This window comes from Macaca nemestrina, chromosome 2, assembly GCF_043159975.1.
Source record: "Macaca nemestrina isolate mMacNem1 chromosome 2, mMacNem.hap1, whole genome shotgun sequence".
NCBI classification, from domain to species: domain Eukaryota; kingdom Metazoa; phylum Chordata; class Mammalia; order Primates; family Cercopithecidae; genus Macaca; species Macaca nemestrina.
Window position 1 is genome coordinate 3,417,921 of NC_092126.1, and position 22,408 is coordinate 3,440,328.

The following is a 22,408-nucleotide window of genomic DNA, read 5'->3' on the forward strand; positions in this document are numbered from 1 at the left end:
ACCTTTGGACTAGGCTTTGAAGAGTGGGTTTGGTGGCAAGCCAGGAAGAGGAAGGGCAATTAGGGGTTCAGAGGGAAATATACAGGACCTGACAGTGTCTGTCTGTCTGGTTGGAGCTAACAAATTATGTAAGAGAAAAATGAGATCATTTAGCTGGGTGCCAGAGTGTGAGAAACCTTAAACATCAGGCTGGGTTTGACTTCACTGGGGAGTCACTGAGCCAGTATTTTCAACAGAGAAGTGACATAAACCTCACCCCGAGGGGTTCTGTCAACCAGACGGGAGATGGAGACCAGGGGGAGGCATGCTAAAGCCAAGGTCGTTGGCCAGGTGGCAGCGAAAAGGGCAAGAACTAGAGAAGCGTCCAGGACAAACAGCTCAGGGGACGATCCCTCTGAGTTCCTATCCAAGTTCCACCGCAGGGGACCTTGTTTATCCTCTCTGGGCTTCAGGTGCCATAGCTGGGAAGTAAAAAGCTTGGGCCAGAAGGTGATTCTCCAAGTCCTCCCAGCCTGGCCTCCTCTGGCTTTCTGTCTGACATTTTTGTCACTGCTCTTCAAGCTGGTCAAACAGGGGAGGAGCAGTAGTTGTCCACCCACCGTGCCAGGTCACCCTCTAACCCCAACAACCCCTGTCGCATTCTCAACAGCTGATGGTTTTTCTTTTGTACAGCCTTGTAAAGAAACCCAACTAATTAAATCAGTTGTGTTTGCCTTGACTTCGCAAATGTCCCTGAAACAAATGATGCAAAACAAAGAAACACATCCATAAATGCAGCCAAACAATGAAGTGCAAGAACACATAAGAATGTTCTTTTATTACAAAGGTGACATAGCACATCAGTGAAGAAAGGAGAAACTCAACCAGCAGGCCTGGGGCAAGCGGCTGTTTAGGAAAAAAATACTGCTCCATCTCCATCTCACTCTGTAGACCAATATTAATTCCAGGCGATTTCAGAAGAGAAATATAAACATTTCCTAGAAGAAAACAGAGAGACAGTTAATGTAATCTCGAGACAAGGGAAGCCTTTCTTAGCCTGACACCAAAGCAGTTACAATAAAGGCAAGGATTAATAGATTTGACCATATGAATTTTTATTATTATTATTTTTTGAGATGGAGTCTCACTCTGTCACAAAGGCTAGAGTGCAGTGACACAATCTCGGCTCACTGCAACCTCCGCCTCCCATGTTCAAGCGATCCTCCTGCCTCAAACCCCCAAGTAGCTGGGATTATAAGTGTGCACCACCAAGCCTGGTTAATTTTTGTATTTTTAGTGGAGATGGGGTTTCACCATGTTTGCCAGGCTGGTCGCGAACTCCTGAGCTCAAGTGATCCACCCGCCTTGACCTCCCAAAGTGCTGGGATTACAGACATGAGCCACTGCTCCCAACCAGATTTGACCATATAAATATTTAAAAGTCAGCATACCAAAGTTAATAAAACGATTTCCCAATGTTGTATCGAACATCTTTTTAGGTGTTTCTGGGATGGGTAGGAAAGCCATTTCTAATTATCTCAACATGAAAAGAGGGAACCCATTAATGACAGAAATGAAGAGAACCAACGTTAGGGGGAACTTCAGGAGGAAAGAAAGCCTTCACCACAGCCACCGAGCAGGGCCAGGAGGACGCTGAGCTCCGGCTCCACCGCCAGGACTGCCCTGGGGAGGAACTGGAAGGCTCCACTGGCCTCCCCATCCCACTCCTCCACCCTGGGCCAAAGCAAGTGAAGGAAGTCAATGCAGATCCTGCCAGGGTTGCCTTGGCCTTTGGGCAGCTCAGAGGGGCAGGGGTGGAGGCACCTCCTCCAGGCAGATGGCCCGGGGGCTGTCCTCGAGCCCCTCCCCAGGGCTCCGGGAGCCTGTCTTTCCTGTTCTGTCTCCATGGCCTGGATATCACAAGGGAAGGATCTGGTGTCATACTGCCTTCCACAGCCTGTGACTGCATGCCAGGCCCCAGTGCCCACAAGAAATATGACTCCACCTGCTCCAGGGGACAGGCAGGCCACTCTCGGAGCTCGCTGAGAAGTGGGTGAAGTCTCCAGGCACGGAGTGCCGCTCATCTGAGCCAGCGGATTCCCACCTTGCTGGGCTTCCCTTTGGGGCTGAGAAGGAGCCCTGCGTTCCCGGCGGATTGGAAGCTCCCTCTGTGGTCTCCTCAGCAACCACAGGCTGCTGCCATCTCTGAGCGGTGGTCTGGGGCTGAACTGCCAGGTCACCGCACTGTCCCCAGCCCCGCCCGCTGCAGCAGCAAATTCACAGGCGGCAGTGAATGGTCCCAGCCTGAGATGGGGGATCTTAGGGATGAAGGTGGCGTGGGGGCTAACATGGCTTCTGGGAGGGAAATTCACGTGGTATCCACAGGTAGAATTCACACATACCTGGGTTCATCTGGCAAACTAGAAAGCAACGGCCCAAGGAGAGCCTCAGGGCAGGGAAGCAGAGAAACCTCGCAGAGAGCACTCACCCTAAGGGAAGAAGGAGCTGGAGGACATGAATGCGGGAGAGCCTTGGGGAGGAGGCGGACACTCCTGAGCAGTAGCTGAGACTCTGATTGGACCCTGCACTGACCCCGTTCACTTTATGTCTGGGCTATGCAGAGGGTGAAGGCCCGAAGGAAGAGCGAGCTCCGGACCAGCCCAGGGCCATGCACAAAGTGCGTCAGTGAGGGCTCTTCACTGCAGGCAACAAAAACCGATCGGGCTGATAGGAGCTAAGAAGGAATGCTGTGAAAGGGTGTCACGTAGCTCACAAGGCGGCTGGCCAGCAGGACGGGAAAACTAAAAGAAACAAAAGGTTACTATGCAGCCAGAACCACAGCCACAGAAGCAGCCCAGAGACAAGGCGGCCACCTTCTCCCTGACAAAGCCCAGAGAGCTCAGCAGGCTCCGCTGATATTGTCCATCTTGGATGCTGGATGTCGCTGCCTCCACCACCAGCAGCATCCCCATCATCACTGTCACCACTGCCACTACACCGCCAGAAAGAATCTGCCCCTGCCCCAGCCTCACTGCCGTCACTGGCTCCCGATTCAAAGTTGGAGGGGGGTGAGGCTGACTGGCCCACACTTTGGCCTCGAGGAACATGGGGTAATGATTTGTCTGTCCTGTTCAGCTTCTAGATTTGTACATTAGGAAATTCTCCCAACATAGGCGGCTGGGGAGGGAAGGATCAGTCAGACACTGACAGCCAAGAAGAAGGAGGAAGAGGAGGAGAAGTGAGAAGAAACAAACAGTTTAGCTGGAAAAAAATCTTGAAGACGTCACTCCTGCTCTCCGGGATTCAATCTGTGACCGTCCAAATTGCCTGGGGGTCATGGGAGGAAGTGGGTCTGAAAGCTGTTAGAAAGCTTGGAGCCAATTTGGGGTTCACCCTCATCATCTGTATATTTATGATTCTCGTAATTTAGTCTCATTCCTGGCGCCATTTTTATGCCCTTACCCTTATTTTGTCCTTTTATTCCTTCTTTTAAATTATGTTCCCTTGTTATGTTTATGTATTAACAGTTTCTGGCACAAAGCATCGTATAAATAAGAAGATAGATGTAGATAAAGTAGCTCTGTTTCTCTTATATGAGAGCTAGGTATTTTTATGTCTTGTCTGGCTCCAAATTAATATGAATTTACTGAAAGCAGTAGCTTCATCAGATTAATTTCCTGCCCACCGTCCCCACTCCTTCACTCCCTCCCCTGGAATTCAGCCCATTGCCCGTTACGTATGGACACTCAGTCAGTATTTGTTGCTCTGTTGACGACTGGTTCTCTTAGATGCAACAAATTTCTTCCCTCCCTCCTTTCTCCCTTCCTACCTTCTTTTCTCTCCTTCTTTTTCTTCTCTATCTCTTCCTTTTTTTCTTCCAGAAAAATAAAGACAAAAAAGAGGAAACAGATACACTTTGGAAAGAACTCCCAGTGAGGTCCGTCACTATAGTCACATTTTAGAAGAGCTGACACTTCAATTCCCTTCTAAAATCTACAACAACAGTCTATCAAGTTCATGCTGAAAAGTGACTTCAGCCAGAAGAAGGAAAATTCGAGACCAGCCTGACCAACATAGTGAAACCCAGTCTCTACTAAAAATACAAAAATTAGCCGGGTGTGGTGTCACGTGCCTGCAGAGTCCCAGCTACTCCCGAGGCTGAAGCGGGAGAATCGCTTGAACACGGGAGGTGAAGGTTGCAGTGAGCCGAGACTGCGCCATTGCACTCCAACCTGGGTGACAGAGTGGCAAAGCCCCAAGGCCTGCTTGGTGACACTGGTCTTGTCTGGGGAAGTAACATTCCAGCCTTGTCAGCTCATTATCTTTTCTCTGAAATCACCCTGCCTTTTCATCTGGATCCGGCATTCCTCAGACTTTGCCTTCTCCTGGTGAGGCATGTGTTACATGGAGAAAGTAAAATTCTACCCTCAGAGAGTATTTGCTGAATGAGTGAATCCTATTTAGGCAGTAAAATAGGGTCTGGAGGCAAGAAACACAAGATACCCTCTCCACAGGGCATACACCGAGTAAAGGACTTTGTAACTTTACTTCATCCTCTGCATTTACATAGGGTGTACTTCAAGTAGAGGGTATTTAAACTCATAAAAACTCAGTAACGGGGCCTTTGAGCCCCTACACACAGGCCCGCTCCCACACTGTGGAGTGTGCTTTCATTTTCAATAAAACCCTTCATTCTTTCCTTTGTTTGTGCGTTTTCTCCAATTCTTTGTTCAGGACTCCAAGAACCTGGACTCCCTCCACGGTTAACATCATTTGAACCTCCCAACACTGCCCTGAGTTAGACAGAGCAGCGATGATTATCACTATCACCCGTATAGATGAGGAAGATGAGACTTAGACACATGATTCACGGTATAGTCAGGACCAGAGCGGTGGTATAAAGCTCAAGGAATCTGCCGGGGGTGCAGAGCGGGTCTCCATTAAATGTACATCACCCTAAAGCAGAGCCGAGGCCTCAGGCCCTGCAGATGTGCCAAAGACCCCATCACTGCTGTAGGATATCATTCGTTTGTTAGTTTGTTACTGCATTTATGGGCAACACCCATTTATTGAACATGGCATGGTGCTAAGCACAGTGAAGCACATAAAGATGAATGCGTCCACTCCTGAGCAGCTCAAAGTCTAGCCAGGAAAACAGACCTAGGGACAGAAGGCCACGAAGCAAATCGTCAGCACTCTCATGGCGCGTCTCCTCACCAGCACTCCCGAAACCGTGCCTGCAACTCCACGGCGGCAATTTTCATACGGATTGCAATTGTTTCGTGCCTCTTTCACCACCAGAGTATGACCTCCTTGAGGAAAAGGGCAGTTTTGTGTTTATTTTATTTTATTTTTTAATTAATTTATTTTTATGGGTTTTTTTGAGATGGAGTCTTGCTCTGTCGCCCAGGCTGGAGTGCAGTGGCACAATCTCCGCTCACCGCAACCTCCGCCGCCTGAGTTCAAGTGATTCTCCTGCCTCAGCCTCCAGAGTAGCTGGGATTACAAGCACCCGCCACCATGCCCGGCTAATTTTTTGTATTTTTAGTAAAGACGGAGTTTCACCATGTTGGCCAGGCTGGTCTGGAACCCCTGACCTTGTGATCCGCCCACCTCTGCCTCCCAAAGTGCTGGGATTACAGGTGTGAGCCACCACGCCCGGCCTGACAATTTTTATTTTAGCCTTTTTTTCCCCCACAGCATTTAGCCTGATCACTGGTATCCAGCTTCTACTCAGTCAACACTTGCTGAAGGGATGACAACTGAGGCCTCTCGGGGCTACAAGAAGAGGACATTTCTGCAGGAGCCATGGAGCGCATCACAAAAGGGAGATTTTGCTTGGAGTCTGAAAGCTGAGGAAGAGTTTGCTGGGAGACAGGGTCAAGGGTTCCAGGCCAGAGGAACCCCGTAAACATGACTGGCCTTGGGTAAATGCTTCCTGCCGGCCAGGCTGTGTGTGGCCTGTGGTGTGAAGGGCTTTACAAGGACTATCTCTGAACCCCACCCACCCCATGAGGTTGCTGATATGATCAATACCATCTTATACCTGAGGAACAAAAGGCACGGAAAGTTCGAGTACCTTGTCCAAGGCCACACAGGTACCACACTGTAGAAGTGGGACTAGAATCCACTCTGCTATACAACTATAGCCCAGGCAGGAAGGGGAGAGGTCACTACCTCTTCCTACCCTCTTCTCCTTGGAACTCTTGAAAGATTTTGGCTCCATCTGTCACCGAGACCCCAGGGTGTCTGTGATCAATAGGATTTCAGCCATGTGCAACCCCTGGGGGCATGCAGCCATGTGGGGCACCTGGTCCTAAATGTTCCACATGCATGTGGCCACCCTCCTTTGCCATGCCTTGAACAGCCACTCCGCAGTCTCCCCAGGTTCTCCTAGGCTATAGCCAGGGAGCTGAGGTGAATGGCTGCTGTTCAGGGTTATGTTCCTCCCCTCCTTAGTCCAGAGAGACCCTGCCTTTGCTCCCCAGGCATCTGCACTCTGCAGAGAAGACACCTTGAGATAGGGAAAAACCGAGGCAGCATGAGAGCAGCCAAAAATGCCAGCTGCTCTCTCCCGGTACAGGATTCTGTTTTCCAGAGTGCTCCCAGGGCTTAGCAGTGGAAGAGGATGGAGCCCAAGAGCTGCAGAGGAGGCACTGGGTTCCCAGGGCCTCTGACCCAAGCGCCCATGGTGTGTCCACTGGGGCAGTGTGCTCAGTTACCTGCTGTCTTCACACTAGGCCTCACCCTCAATGTGCACTCTCACAGTGCCACAGGAAAACGAGACATTGTGTATGTTCCTATTAGTGACCATCATTCAACATGCTTGATTGTTGGGTCAACCTTATGCACCAGCCATGATAGAGGGGATTTTATAGTGTGCTCATCTAAGAGAGCTGCCCTGGATGGACCTGGCCCTCAGCTGGGCTGTGCTCTGGGGACGTAGAGACCAAGAAAGGATTCCAGTTGAGAGGGTCACTCACGTGAAGCAGAGAACATCGTCTGACTGGTCTCCATCTTATGGCAAAAGACATTTTAGCAGATATTAGGGAATTCCATAATGGTAGTCTCTAGTATTTATTGTCCATCAGGTGCCAGGTATGTAGAATATATCTAATCCTTGTAACAAACTTGAATTGGAGATCATTGTCAAATTTTACAAATACATAATCTTCAGGATGTTAAGCAGATTTCCCAAGGCCAATTTGTAAATGCCACGGCTAGTGTTCAAACCCAAGACTTTCTGGCTCCAAATCCCACACACTTTCCACTACACATGTGCGTCTCAGCCCAGGCTATGTTCAAAACACTCACCATCACCATCACTGTCATCATCATCATTATCTCCAGCTCCGGCTATATTCACAGTACTCATCATCATTATCACCATCACCATCACCATCGCCATCATCATCTCCAGCCCAGGCATGTTCACAATACTCACCATCACCATCACCATCATCATCATTATCTGCAGCCCAGGCTATGTTCACAACACTCATCATCACCATCACCATCATCATTATCATCATCATCATTATCTCCAGCCCAGGCATGTTCACAACACTCACCACCACCATCACCATCATCATCATCATTATCTCCAGCCCAGGCTGTGTTCACAACACTCATCGTCATCATCATCATCATCATCATCTCCAGCCCAGGCTGTATTCACAACACTCATCATCACCATCACCATCATCATCATCATCATCTCTAGCCCAGGCATGTTCACAACACTCATCGTCATCATCACCATCATCATCATCTCCAGCCCAGGCTGTGTTCACAACACTCATCATCACCATCACCACCACCATCATCATCATCATCATTATCTCCAGCCCAGGCATGTTCACAACACTCATCATCATCATCACCATCATCATCATCTCCAGCCCAGGTATGTTCACAATACTCACCATCACCATCACCATCATCATCATCATCATCATCTCCAGCCCAGGCTATGTTCACAACACTCACCATCACCATCACCATCACCATCACCATCACCATCATCATCATCATTATCTCTAACCCAGGCTATGTTCACCATACTCACCATTACCATATCATCATCGTCAGTGTCATCATCACCATCATCATCATCATCATCTCCAGCCCAGGCTATGTTCACAATACTCACCATCACCATCATCATCATCATTATCTCTAACCCAGGCATGTTCACAATACTCACCATCACCATCACCATCACCATCATCATCATCATTATTATCTCCAACCCAGGCATGTTCACAATACTCATCATCATCATCATCATCATCATCATCATCATCATCTCCAGCCCAGGCTATGTTCACAATACTCACCACCATCAGCATCACCATCATCATCTCCAGCCCAGGCTATGTTCACAGTACTCAACATCACCATCACCATCATCATCATCATTATCTACAACCCAGGCATGTTCACAATACACACCATCACCATCATCATCATCATCATTATCTCCAACCCAGGCATGTTCACAGTATTCACCATCACCATCATCATCATCGTCATCATTATCTCCAACCCAGGCATGTTCACAGTATTCACCATCACCATCATCATCATCGTCATCATCATTATCTCCAACCCAGGCATGTTCACAATACTCACCATCACCATCACCATCACCATCAACATCATTGTCATCTCCAGCCCTGGCTATGTTCACAATACTCACCATCACCATCACCATCATCATCAGTCATCATTATCTCCAGTCCAGGCTATGTAACATTCACCATCACCATCACCATCATCATCATCATCTTCAGTGTGTACACCAGGGCATCAATGGGTGCTAGAAGCCACAGAAATAAATATAAGCCATCTTCTTGAGGGACAATTTGGTGATTCGTAGGCATTGGTTTTACATTAAAATCAATATTGATATATTAAGGAAGAGAGAACAAGTTAAGCATAATTGTCTGGGGGAGAACGGAACTCGAATCTATGGGCTGTTTCAGGCTCTGCCCCAGTTTTGGGGTCTGTCTTTGTGCTGGTGAAACACTTGAATGGAAAATGTGGAGAGGTCCCAGGTTCACCCGGGAAACAGTGACAGGCTCTGGTGGTGAGGGCTGCAGGTTGCCTTGGACTCCTCCTTCCTGCCTGGGGATTGCCTCCAGATTAGCAGAGGCTGGGGTCTATCTGAGGCAGACTGCTTCAGTGCACATAGGCAAGCTACGGTCGAGAAATGGACTGTAGGATCTTTCAAATCTCTTCTTATCTTGTTTTCAGGTAATTCTGGTATTTAAAGTTTTTATCTTCTTAAAAATTTTAGGAAGATTAAATTTCTTAGGAAATTTTAAATCAAATCATGCTTTTATGGGTCAGAGAACTGAGCCTTCCCTTTCATGACCCCAGTGTACCTCTCCCAAGAGGTGTAATAAGTTGGTTTTGCGTGGTTGATGGGGGGCAGGGGTTAGCAGTTCTCCTCTCCTTCAGTAGTTCTCAAGCTTGGCTGCACCAGATCACCTGGGAGGCTTTTGTTTTTTGTTTTTTGTTTTTTTTGTGGGTTTCTTTTTTGAGATGGAGTATCACTCTGTCGCCCAGGCTGGAGTGCAGTGATGCAATCTCAGCTCACTGCAACCTCCACCTCCTGGGTTCAAGCAATTCTCCTGCCTTAGCCTCCCGAGTAACTAGAATTACAGGCATGCGCCACCATGCCTGGCTAATTTTTGTATTTTTCGTAGAGACGGGGTTTTGCCATGTTGGCCAGGCTGGTCTCAAAGTCCTGACCTCAGGTGATTTGCCCACCTCGGTCTCCGAAAATGCTGGGATTACAGACATGAGCCACCGTGCCAACCCCACCTGGGAGTTTTAACAAACACTGATGCCTGAGCTCAGTCCCCAGAGGCACTCTCTGAAGTGCTTGACCAGGGCTGTGGCCTGCCCACTGAGGGTATTAAAAGCCCTTCAGGTGACCCAGGTACAGCAGACTTGAGAACCACTGTCGTGTAGTTTTAGGCCAGCGACCAGGATCCCTGGCTCTTTGAAGGAGCAATTTCAAGTAGATCTGAGCTGCAAAATTGCCATCACCTTACCCCTGCTCATTAAGAAAACTCAGAGAAAAATCGTCCTGCTAAAAGCCTGAGGTGAAAAGGTTCCGCTTTTGATGGATGCACTTAAAGGAAAAAGCTTTGATTTGTTTGAAGTCATCCTTAGGGGTTGGTTTTTTTCTTGCATCTATGAGAGAGTTCTCAAACCCTGTGAAATAAATTAGATTCTAGCAGCAAAGGTTGATGAAATGCAGATACTGGGAAAGAGCCGTTTCAATGAAAATCCGGAAGGTCCATGGCTGGCTTCCTTCTTGAGTAATTTCTATGGTTTTCACAGATATTTCTGCAATCCGATTGCGTCCGTTCATCCTCTCCATTCCCACTGTCATAATCCAGGTCTGACATCTTCCCGCTGCAGTCACAGTCTCCTAACTCATCTCCCTGCCACCAGTGTTTCCCTTCTTCAGCCACTCTTTGCATCATGCCCAGAGAGATCTCTCTAGAATGTTTTTTTGATCATATCACTCTCCTGCTTAAAAATCCTGTGGTGTCTGCTTCCCTGTTGCATTTGAAATAAAACCTGAACTTCTTTGGACAACTCATAAAGTCATTCATGATCTAGTACACGCCTACCTCTCTGGCTTTTCATCTCAATTTCTCCATAATCCCGCACACTCTGTGCCAAAGCCAAACAGAATGACTCACGGTTTTCCAAACATGCTGAGCCCTCTCATGTCCCTGAGGCCTGGGTTCTAGAGGGTTCCAGAGGGCTCTCTATATCTGGAACATCCTTCCCACCGCTTTCTGCTTTCTTCTGTCGACTAAGTCCCACTGTTTTTTTTTTGTTGTTGTTGTTGTTTGTTTGTTTGTTGAGACAGAGTCTTGCTCTGTAGCCAGGCTGGAGTGAAGTGGTGTGATCTTGGCTCACTGTAGCCTCCACCTCCAGGGTTCAAGTGATTCTGCTGCCTCATCCTCCTGAGTAGCTGGGACTACAGGCGTAAGCCACCATGTCCAGCTAATTTTTGGATTTTTAGTAGAGACTGGGTTTCACCATGTTGGCCAGGATGGTCTCGATCTCTTGACCTCATGATCCACCCGCCTTGGCCTCCCAAAGTGCTGGGATTACAGGTGTGAGCCACCATGCCCAGCCACTCCCACTTGTTTTTAAAGAAGCTTCCTTGAAGCCTCACTCCAGGTTAAGCATACTCTTCTTTCCTCCCACAGCACCTCAGGCATTGACCTCAGTCACTACTCTTACCACACTGTATTATGATCATCTCTTTGTCTACCCTAGACTGAGGTCTTTACAACACCACTCCAGCACCTAGCCCATAGCCTGACATGTTATTGGTGCTTACTATGGTTTCCAATATAAAAGAGTCAAAATAATTCCCAAAATATGTTCACTTCTGCCCTACTGACTTCTAGCACAATGGGCAACTGAAGTAGGTAGTTTGCATAGACACCAAGAAAATAAATCTGTGTCTTAGTGGCACCTAATTTCCCCTATGTCAGTAAAATCTCATGGAAAAATATCCAGTGCTTGCTGAATGACCAGCACAACGGGGAATAAGCAAAAAATAAGACGTGGTCAGGTGAGATGTTCTTTCTTCCTCTTTGCTTCCACTGCAATAGGTGTTCCTGGCTGAATCCCTTCATTCCCCATGAACTGCTGTCCCCTGGGTGTGTGGCTTTTCCTCCACTATCAGGAGAACCTGCTTCCCATGTTTAAGGTGGGTTCTTTTCTATTTCCCAAGTGTCTCGGCTGGGTTGAGAAATAAAGGGAAAGAGCACAAGAGAGAGAAATGTAAAGCTGGGTGCCCGGAGGAGACATCACGTGTCGGCAGGATCCGTGATGTTCCCGGAGCCGTAAAACCAGCAAGTTTTTATTAGCGATTTTCAAAAGGGGAGGGAGTGCACGAATAGGGTGTGGGTCACAGAGATCACCTACTTCACAACGTAATATCACAAAGCAAATGGAGGCAGGGCGAGATCACAGGACCACCGGACGGGGAGAAATTAAAATTGCTAATGAAGTTTCGGCACGCATTGTCATTGATAACATCTTATTAGGAAACAGGATTTGAGAGCAGGTAACCTGTCTGACCACAATTTACTAGGTGGGAATTTTCCCCACCTAATTGTAGTAAGCCTGGGAGCGCTATAGGAGACCGGGACTTATTTCATCCCATCAGCTTCGACCATAGAAGACACGACGCCTTAAAAAGGGGCCGTCTATAGGCCTACCTTCAGGGCGCATTCTCTTTCTCAGGGGTGTTCCTTGCTGAGAAAAAGAATTCAGCGATATTTCTCCTATTTGCTTATGAAAGAGGAGGAATATAGCTCTGTTCCGTCCGGCTCACCAGTGGCCAGTTCAAAGTTACCTCTCTTGTTCCCTGAACATCGCTGTTATCCTGTTCTTTTTTTATGATGCCCAGATTTCATTTGTTCAAACACACACGCTCTACAAACAATCTGTGCAGTTGATACAATCACAGGGTCCTGAGGTGACATTCATCCTCCTCAGCTTACAAAGAAGATGACAGGATTAAGAGATTAAAGTAAAGACAGGCATAGGAAAACACAGGGGTATTGATTGGTGAAGTGACAAGTGTCCATAAAATCTTCACAATTTATGTTCAGAGATTACAGTAAAGACAGGTGTAAGAAATTATAAAAGTATTAATTTTGGGAACTAATAAATGTCCATGAAATCTTCACAATTTATATTCTTCTGCCACGGCTTCAGCCGATCCCTCCATTCAGGGTTCCTGACTTCCCGCAACACTCCACTACACCCAAAGCAGCTGGAGGGCATGGTCATGCATTATGGTCCCTCCATGGCCCACCTTGCCTGGGGCACGTGCTCAGGAATATTGTCCAATTCCGAATTATGATGAGCTAAGATTTGGCGACACATTCTGACATGTTTTCTTTGGAACCCAAAATTAAAACTCTCACTTCTGGTGAAGTTGCCTCAAATCCTTTCTGAAACAAAGCAAGCTATAAAAAAATGAATAGAGGAGAATGAAAATACATGAAAATGAATAAATAAGGACATGAAAAATATTTGGTGAAACCCACTATCTCTCACCTATTCGTTTATTTGATCATTTAATCACCAATCCATCCTGTCATCCAACCAACCATCCTTCATTTAACAAATATGGTCTGCGCCTGGGGCTGGGCTCAGAGTGATAAATGAGACAGAAATAGTCCTTGCACTCATGGGCTTGTGTTCTAATGGGAAACAGACATTCGACAAAGAATTTCAAGTGCAACTGGAAATGAAAAGGGTGGTGCTGAGGTGCCTCCAAGACAGAGGGTGGTCCTCGCTCATTCATTCACTCACCACTCACCCGCCCCCTCATTCATTCCCGGGTCCTCACACAAAGCCTGGACTAGCAGCACCACTCAATGTTTACTGAAGGAATGGATGAGGCCTGCTATCTGCACAGCGTGTCATTAACAAAGCAGAATTTACTTGGAAGGTTGACTTGGGGAGCCCCAAATGTAAACTTACATGATTTTTTAAAGCTTCTGTTTTTCTCAAATCTCTGCAGTAAGAAGGAGCATGGGCATGTAGAATGCCAGAATTAAGACCTAATGATGAGACACCAGAGGTGTGAGTGTCCTACTGCACAGTAGCAGGGTTACCCCAGGGCTTAGCCAGAGGCAGTTTAACCTCCAAAGACAAAGAAACGACATTTCCATCACCTACTTCCCTGAGGAAGAAAAAAGATCAACGATCTCGCAGTGCCGTCGTTTAAACAGTAAGATAAAATTCGCCTTGTGCAGCAAATGTCCCATTGTGCCTACGTTACCAGTGTTCTGTATTTTCTCGGTGACAAGCTCTCGTATCCTTCTCTTCTATTCCGTGAGTCCCAGCAACTCTAGCCAGCGCCAAGAGAGCCCTGAGGGATACTCGCCTGTTTGATTTCACAAAAGGACTGGCTTTTGCCTTTTCTGGCTAACCGTGCGATGGAGAGAGACAGTGAGGGTGGGCTTTAGGATGTCACTGTGCCTTTGGCCAGGGCTCATTCTGCTGCCAGGATGAGTCACCTCGAAGACAGAGTCTCAGTCATTTGTGAGCTGGGTGTTACCATACGTGGCAGAACTTGGATGCTATGGCAGGAGCGATCAGCTTAGGTCTGGATCTGTAAAAGCATCAGCAGGTCCAGACAGCTGAGGCTCTGTGAAAGGGTCCTATGTGCTTCTCCTGCTTCCCAGCTTAAGAACTAACAGGATGTCCAAGTGCTGAAGAAAGGACCCAGGGAAGAGAATGGGAGACCTGCTTCTAGTCCCAGACCTGCTACTGATGCTCTGTGTGGCTTTGGACAAGCTGCTTCTCCCTCTGGGCTCCGCTTTCCTCATCTGTAAAATGCTCGTAGTCAGTCTAGTCCGGAAGCGCTAACTTTTGGGCCCTAGTCTACCAGAAATCCTCAAAGATAGCAATGGTTTCTGTGATTCCAAATAGCCTGATGGAAACGTACATTTCACAATGAAGGGGCTGAGTTGACTAAAGAACCCAACTCCATTGCTTTTGACTAGCATTGTGTAGATGCCATAAATTGGGACTCTCGTGCTCGTTAGAAACCCCTATCAGCAGCCATATATTTCTTTAATAAATCACAGGAAAAGAAATTTTAAACATATTTAGTTTTCTTCATACAAAATTGTTCTAAATGTGGGCCAGCATGAAGGATGGCCTTTGAAAGGTTTCTGGTGGTAAGCACATTGGCGGTCCCTTGAAACCCAGTGATCCCTCCGGCTCTAAGATTCTAATATTCTAATATTCTAAGACCAGCTAAGGAGCCCACCTCGCTCTCTTCCTCCTGCTCCATTGCCCCACAGCAAACAGCAGCCGTCTGCACCTAGGACCAGGCTGCAAGCTCACTTCAAACAAGGGCACTGGCCCCTCTGTGTGTTCAGAAAAGGTCTGAGAAGTTGGTGATTAGAGATTATGATCCCTGATGCCCAGAGTATCTCTCAGTAACCATTATCAACTTACTTAGCATTGCCTCAGTTTCCTTTTCTGCAAAATAGTTTTCTATCTCAGATAGGCATAAATGGACATTATTTTGAATAGTAACAGTTAGAATAACCTTTTGACTATTGGATATTCTACGGATAGAGGCAAGTGGAAGGCAGAATATAGACTTTCAGAACCAGAATTGCAATTCATGGAAGTTTACCCACCATATGTGTAAACACACACACACACACACACACACACACACAAAGTCATCCTCTCCTACAAGACAGAGGTGTGACCTACCTAGCCCTCTCTCTGAGTCCTTTATTTCTGACTTGAATAAGAGTACATAGGTAGCTGGGGTGTTAAAAGAATTTTCTAGGTTTTAGCACCTGATATCTTGGAAAGACTTCGAAGGTCACCAGCTGCTCCCTTCTTCCAGGTGAAACCAGAGAGAGCTTGACCTTGATGTGGGTACCGATGCTCTAATTCCCTGATGCTTAGAGGAGGACATGTAAGAGGGACTGCTGGACTCTGCAGAGGGAAAAGGATGCGCTGAGACTTTCCATTCCAACTCCCTCACAAAGCTCCACATGAATCCCTCAGAGCCAGGGTGAGAACCCAGGGATGAAGGAAGTGGATACAGTTAGGCCGTTCAAACCAGGAATTCATCTCTTAGTGTGATATTTATAGGAGTTGCACATAAAAAGTAACTCAGCCACCATTACCATCATTGCCATCATCACCATTGCCCTGAGAGAGGAGCATCTGCTCAATGTCCTGTAATGTACAAAAACAGCTTTCACATCCATTATCTTATTTGAGCTTCAAAATCACCCTGTAAAGTAGGTAAAGCAGGGCTTATTCCCTGCTCCCCTTCCCTTTTGAGGATGAGAAAACTGCAATGTCAGGAGCAGTGACTTGCCCATGGCCATCCAGCCGGTAGTAGCAGACGCAGGACTAGAACCCAGGCCTTCTCACTTCAGCCCAGTGTCTTTCAATGACAGCTCGGAAAGCTGTGGCCTTACCAAGAGCACCGAGGGGGATGGGTGCAGTGGGAAGGTGCTCTTCTAGGCGGAGGCTACCTTAGTTCAGGCTGAGGACAGAGGAGCAGAGACCCTGTTCCCCGACGAAGGCCTGCCAACATTCTGATGCCTTTGGGGTTGCTGATGGTCCTCACTGCACCAAGAGGAGCAAGTGGTTTACTGATTAGCTTACCCCACTGATTGCAATTGAGCTGAATCTTTAAATTGAGCTTGCCAGAAAAACTGGTACCAATGAAAGAAGAGCCTTCTGCTCTCCATTGCTGGCTGGGGTTCACAGGCCTCAGGGCAGCCCGGAAGAGGCTCTGTCCCCGTGAGGTCAGCCCTTATCCTCCCCTTCCCGACGCTCCTTCTCTGTAGTCTGAGCAGAGAGCCCCCACTATGGACAACTCTTTCTTTCCTCAGCAAAACCTGGCTGTGCATTTCTTCGTCCTGCCCGTCTCCTTGAAATCAGCCCAGTCTCGTCTCAGAAACATGTGCTGAAACACCCACAAGTCCAGCTGCAAACCCGGAAGGGCCAGCGCCATAGGAGCCCAGGCCTTCAGCTGACTTCTCAGGCACGCCCCTCCTGCATCCCCTCCCTGCCACCCCAGCCCTCCCCCAACCACCTACATGCTGGACCAGCTCCCACTCCACGGATTCCCAGGCCCCCTGTCCCGGCAGGGCATGCTCCCATCTTTCTGGTGTGTACCCTTCTCAGTGCTCTACATCCCACTGGAGGAAACCACCTCCAGTCCTCTGGCTTTTAACCATTTTCTGTCTCATACTTCCATGTATCCTTGACTGCAAGCGATCTCTGTTTTCACGGTTTTGAACAAGTGTCCCAGCTAACTTATGTTGGCTTTTAAGCACAGTTTCTACAGGCCTCTGTGTCATCCTTCCCTTTCACAGAATCATGATGTGTAGGAGGTGGAAGGGGCCTTGCGTAGTTCCATTTTACAATGAGGCACACTGAGGTCCTGAGAGGAAATGCAATCTGTCCTGGGTGGAGATGACTTTAGTTTTACTGAAGACAGAGGACCAGTGGCCTGTGCCCTAACTGAGGCTGGCAAAGCTTGGCCTCTGTGTGGATCCTGAAGCTCCAATCCCCTGATGCTTACGGGAGTGCATGCAGGAGGCACTGCTGGACCCAGCAGGGAGAAAGATGCGCTGCACAGCAACTGGCCTGGACTCCAGCCTCCACCTTCTGGCTTCAGCGCTTAGCGTTTCTTCATCACTCCCTTCTGGTCTTTCCACTATTTGAGTCAATCCCAGAATCCCTTAGTCCAGGTCTGGTGCTGATGCTACTGGTACCCAATACATCGGTGAGTGGAAACAGAGGCCTATCACCAAGCAGACTAAGGACTTCTTGTTTGCCAAATAATCATGTCTTTGTTTTGTGCCAGCTTGGATTCACAACTTCGAAAACATGTTTGTGCAGATTACAGCTCTGTCCAACCGCTCTGTTGTCCTATCAGTCCGGGCCCTCATATGTCCTGCCTAGCTATTTGCTCTGGCTCCATACGCTAGCCTGATCACTCTTCCAAAGACCCAGCTCTGAGCACGTCCCCTTCTCTAAAACCGTTAGTGGCTCCCCATTATCTACTGATCTCCTTCAGCTGATATTATCCTTCTCTGCACCAGCTGCAAATGTCTTTCTAGCTATGCCTTATCTGGCAATTCTCTCCACTGGGCGTCTTATACCCACCATACAGCCAGCCTGTCACTGCGCCCTCCACACACCTTAAGCTTCCCTGATGGATTGTGTTTGCCTCGACTGTCTCCTTGGCTTAGAATGGCCTCTTCTCTCTCCCAAGCCTGCAGAAATGCTACTGACTTCTCAAGACCTATCACAAATGCCATCTTTCCATGAAGTCTTCTTAGTCACTCACGTGGTGCCTCAGACTTCTTTGTTTTCTCTCTGTCGTCTCGCTCACCTAACTTTGCTTTGCTTTGCTTTACAACTATGGAGACCCACGTCTCCACTGGGCTATAAGTTGGAGGGCAGAGACCTGGCCTTTTCCAACCTGGGATTTGCTGCTGCCCAGCACAGCAGCCTGTAGGAGAGACTGCGTGGCAAGCATGTGTTAAACAAATGAATTCTTTGCAGTGCTGTCATTGCAAGGGTGTCTCTGGGTTGTCAAGGTTAATATAAATAATTAAGGCTAGTTATTCATCTCTGGATTATTAAAATGAACCGTCTCTGATTGCGTGCCTTGCACAGAGCCTTCCTCTAACACCTCTTTACCCCAGGCAGAATTTCCTTCTGGGAGCTTGAGGCTTTGATTATAGAAAAGCACCCTGGGAGGCAAGACCTAGAAACATGTTTATCAGCCTCTCACATTTGCAGTTTGCCTGTAGACGGCTCTGAAAGTGGGTTGCATGGGGGTTAAGAGCTGGAGGTAGGGGCCGGGAGACCACCCCCCTCCAAACTAGCCTGAGTGCTTGTAGATGTTAAAAGCAGCCAGTGTTTCATAAGTGGGCATGGAGTCTGTCCCCATCAAGCCCTTCTTTCTTCTGGGCTTTGTGACTGTGGAATAACCAATCAGGCCGCCACAGATTCCTGTGATGCTTCCTCAGAGTGACTGCTGCTGATTCTCACACTGTAGACATTATTTTATTTTTTGAGACAGAGTCTCATTCTGTCATCCAGGCTGGAGTGCGGTGGCGCCGTCTCGCCTCACCACAACCTCCGCCTCCTGGGTTCAAGTGATTCTCATACCTCAACCTCCCGAGTAGCTGGGATTACAGGCATCTACCATCAGGCCTGGCTAATTTTTGTATTTTTAGTAGAGACAGGGTTTCCCGTTGTTGGCCAGGCTGGTCTCAAACTCCTGACCTCAGGTAATCCGCCCGCCTTGGCCTCCTGAAGTGCTGGGATTACAAGTGTGAGCCACTGCACCTGGCCACATTTTAGACTTTAAAAAGTCATGTCCACCAGTCCTCTCACTACCACGCAGAACTTTTATCCCTTCCACCACCAGTGGTGCACAGGGCCAGATCATCCTGGATTTTTTCACCTGAGTCAGTAAAGGCTCTTTGAGCTTCCACTGGTGTGGACCCTATGGAGGGCGCCCACACATGATTCACACCTGCCCACAGCACGCAGACTTAGAGGGCCAGACTGTAGGAGCAGAAAGGACCCTGAAGGGCACCAGGCCCCACCTCTTCATTCGCAGACCTGGAAACTGGCTGGAGGAAGACATGGAACCATCAGGTCCCTCTGCAGGACTGCTTGTGAGCAGGGCATGGATGGGCAGTCACTGCTGGTTTTTGATCAGGAATTGCGGGGGCAGGCCCCTGGACCCGGATCCTTTCCCTTCTGGCCTGGGAGGCACACAGGTGTGCAGCGTGTGCCATTCGTGAGGGCATCTGGCTGAATGCTGAATGGAGCAAGTAGGAACTGAAATCCAGTCCATGCTCCTTTTTTTTTTTTTTTTTTTTTTTTAAGACAAAGTCTTGCTCTGTCTCCAGGCTGGGTGCAGTGGCGTGATCTCTGCTCACTGCAACCTCCACTTCCCAGGTTCAAGGGATTCTCCTGTCTCAGCCTCCTGAGTAGCTGGGACTATAGGCACCCATTACCACGCCCAGCTAATTTTTTGTATTTTTAGTAGAGACGGGGTTTCACCCTGTTGGCCAGGATGGTCTCGATCTCTTGACCTCATGATCCGCCTGCCTCGGCATCCCAAAGTGCTGGGATTACAGGCGAGAGCCACTGTGCCCAGCCCCACACTCCTTTTACCAAGCCCTATTCCATGGCCTGGCACGAGATCTCTCCCTGCACAGTAAGAGGTACCTTTCTCTATTTTCCAGACAGCCACCTTCTACCTGGCAACTCTAGTGCCAGAGTCTGGCCGCATCTACCCAAAGGCATGACTTTTTCTAATCGGTCCACTCAGAGGAGGCCCCATTTTCTAAGTCACGCAAAGATACGTTATAGGCCAGTGGGGGTCCAGGTGACCTTTCCCTACTCTTCAACTGCCTCCCACCTGTCCCTTGTACAGATCCTCCATTCAACCCAGACTTATTGTACGGGAATGTGCAGATAACTTCCTTTTCCACAGTCTCAAGCCCTCGAGCACATTCTTGCCCATGTGTGACATGTGTATTATGCTGTCTGTGTACTTCTCCACACACCAGTGAGCTTCCTAAGTACAGAAAATCTGCTTATTGATCTTTGTTTCTACAGCCCCTGGGAACTGCCTTAAACGTATGAATGAAGGAAGGACTCAATCAGACACTGCAGTATAAATGCTACCTCCAGTATCTCGCTGCCACGCCACTTCTCCCGCTCCCACCCCACCCTCTCGCTGACTCTCCAAGCCTCGCACTTCTTTACAACTCCCCTTGGCTTCTGCTTCCTTGTGAGACTTTCCCCAACAAATGGTTCACAAATGTTCTCCTCCTGGTGGCTTGTGCCACACAAAGTGCGATGGTGATTCTAATAATAGCCAAAATTACTAAGGCCCTGGTATGTGCCTCCCGTGCCAGGGGTTTCATGAGAAGAATCTCACTTAATTTTCCCAACATCTATGCAGCTGTATTAAGTATCTATTGCTGTGTTACACATTACTGCCAACGCAACAATACACACTCATTATCTCACAGTTGCCGTGAGTCAGGAGTCCAGGCACGGCTTGGCTGCGTCCTCAGCTCGGGGTTTCACAGGGCTGTAGTCAAGGCATTGCCAGGCGGCATGATCTTCTGGAGGCTCCACTGGGGAACAATCCACTTCCAAGCTCACTCGGGTGGGCAGAATTGATTCCCTTGTGTTTTGTAGGAATGAGCTTCCTGACTTCTTGCTGGTTACCCACAGCCTCTGCCCTCAGCCTAAGCTGCCTTATCCCATTAGACACTTCTGAGGGTCAGTCCATCTTCACTCCCTGATTCGTGGATGCCAATCAATTGCTGGCTGAGCCTTTTTACACAGTCGCACTGGAGGGCTGTGTGTAGCTGCTGTCACCCTGGTGCTCATGCGGCCGTGCATCCCGACATCTGACAGAGTCCCAGCTCATCAGTGCTGACGATGACGACGATGATGATGATGATGATGATGTCAAAGGAGGGAGGCCTTGTAGCCAAAGAGGAGAGAGAAGCCCAGCCTGTGAGGAGAGTTCCCTGGCTGGGCGATCCAATGTAGGGTAGGAGGGGAGAAAAGGGTGAGGGTGGGGAGAGGCCTGCAGAAAGCATGGGACCCCTTCAGCTCCTTTTGGGACTCCAGTGACCAGAGGGTCTCAGTCCTGCCCACCCTGGTGCAGATGGAGGCAGTCGGGCCAGCCGTGGACAGGCGGTGACCTTGGTGCCTTTGACTCATATACCCATTGTCCTTCCACCCCCTGCCTTTCACCCTGAGACAACGGCCTGCCATCTGGTCAGATTTCCCCTTTCCCTTTTGCCACCTGAACTCCTGGTTGGGCCACTGAAGCCTTTTGGAGCCCAGGCTCTGCTGACTGATGCCAGGCCCTTCCTCTTAATTCATTCAAATACCCCACATGCTTTTATATCTGAGATCATCTTTCCATTTTCCTCCCTGTTATGATTTTTTCTGGTTTGTTTGCCCACTGTGGAAATTTATGTTCTTCGCCTAGCTAATCGAATCTTCTTCCATTACTCCCAAATGTGATCGTGCCATGATCCTTTCCCCACAATTTCTGGTAGGCAGGAAATCCTAGTTTAAAATAACAACCCATCTCATTTCTTATTCAATCATTATTCACTCAGTACATGATTTCTTTTCCTGAGGCAGAAGCAATTGCTCAATTTTATTTTCTTTATCAGTCCGGTAAACAGAAAGGCAGCGCAATAACCCCAGCAAACTCCAGTAAGCGGGGAAACCTCAGGTCCCGTTTAACCTTTTCTTACCTGTGGCAGAGGTTGACAGGGTGAGCATTACTCACTTCATTCATGGTGAAATTATCTTATTTCTCCTTTTCTCCAAAGTTTAGGTCATGACACTTCTCTTCATGATGTAAACAAATAAATAGTTTTTCCAAATTTGAAATGTAGGAGTCGCTTTTGATATTTCTCTCCCCCTAATCCCCATATCTAGCAGCCTGAGTCCTGTCCATTCTGTTAGAACACCTCTCGAGGGCCCTTGCCTGCAGTCCCACTTCCCCCACCCTCTCCACCCTGAGCTGCTGCAACTGTCGCTTTGTTCTCACTCCCTCCACCCTTGCCTCTTCCAATCAATACCTCACAGAGCAGCCAGACTGCTTAAAAACCTAAGCCCCCATCCTGGCTAACATAGTGAAATCCCGTCTCTACCAAAAATACCAAAAATTAGCCGGGAGTGGTGGCGGGCGCCTGTGGTCCCAGCTACTCAGGAGGCTGAGGCAGGAGAATGGCGCGAACCCAGGAGGCGGAGCTTGCAGTAAGCTGAGATTGCACTACCTCATTCCAGCCTGGGCGACAGA

At 48.4% G+C, this 22,408-nt stretch overlaps 1 long non-coding RNA gene across 6 annotated transcripts in view; it reads right to left on the reverse strand.

Annotated features, from left to right (window-relative positions):
* Positions 1 to 790: 790 nt before the first annotated feature.
* Positions 791 to 22,408, reverse strand: part of LOC105470810 (uncharacterized) — a 185,463-nt gene continuing 163,845 nt past the window's right edge. For 3 of the 6 annotated variants that reach the window (XR_011619508.1, XR_011619512.1, XR_011619510.1), the window contains one exon: positions 984 to 8,800. This is a non-coding gene — a long non-coding RNA (uncharacterized lncRNA). The other 3 variants (XR_011619509.1, XR_011619511.1, XR_011619507.1) reach the window with 3 other exon arrangements.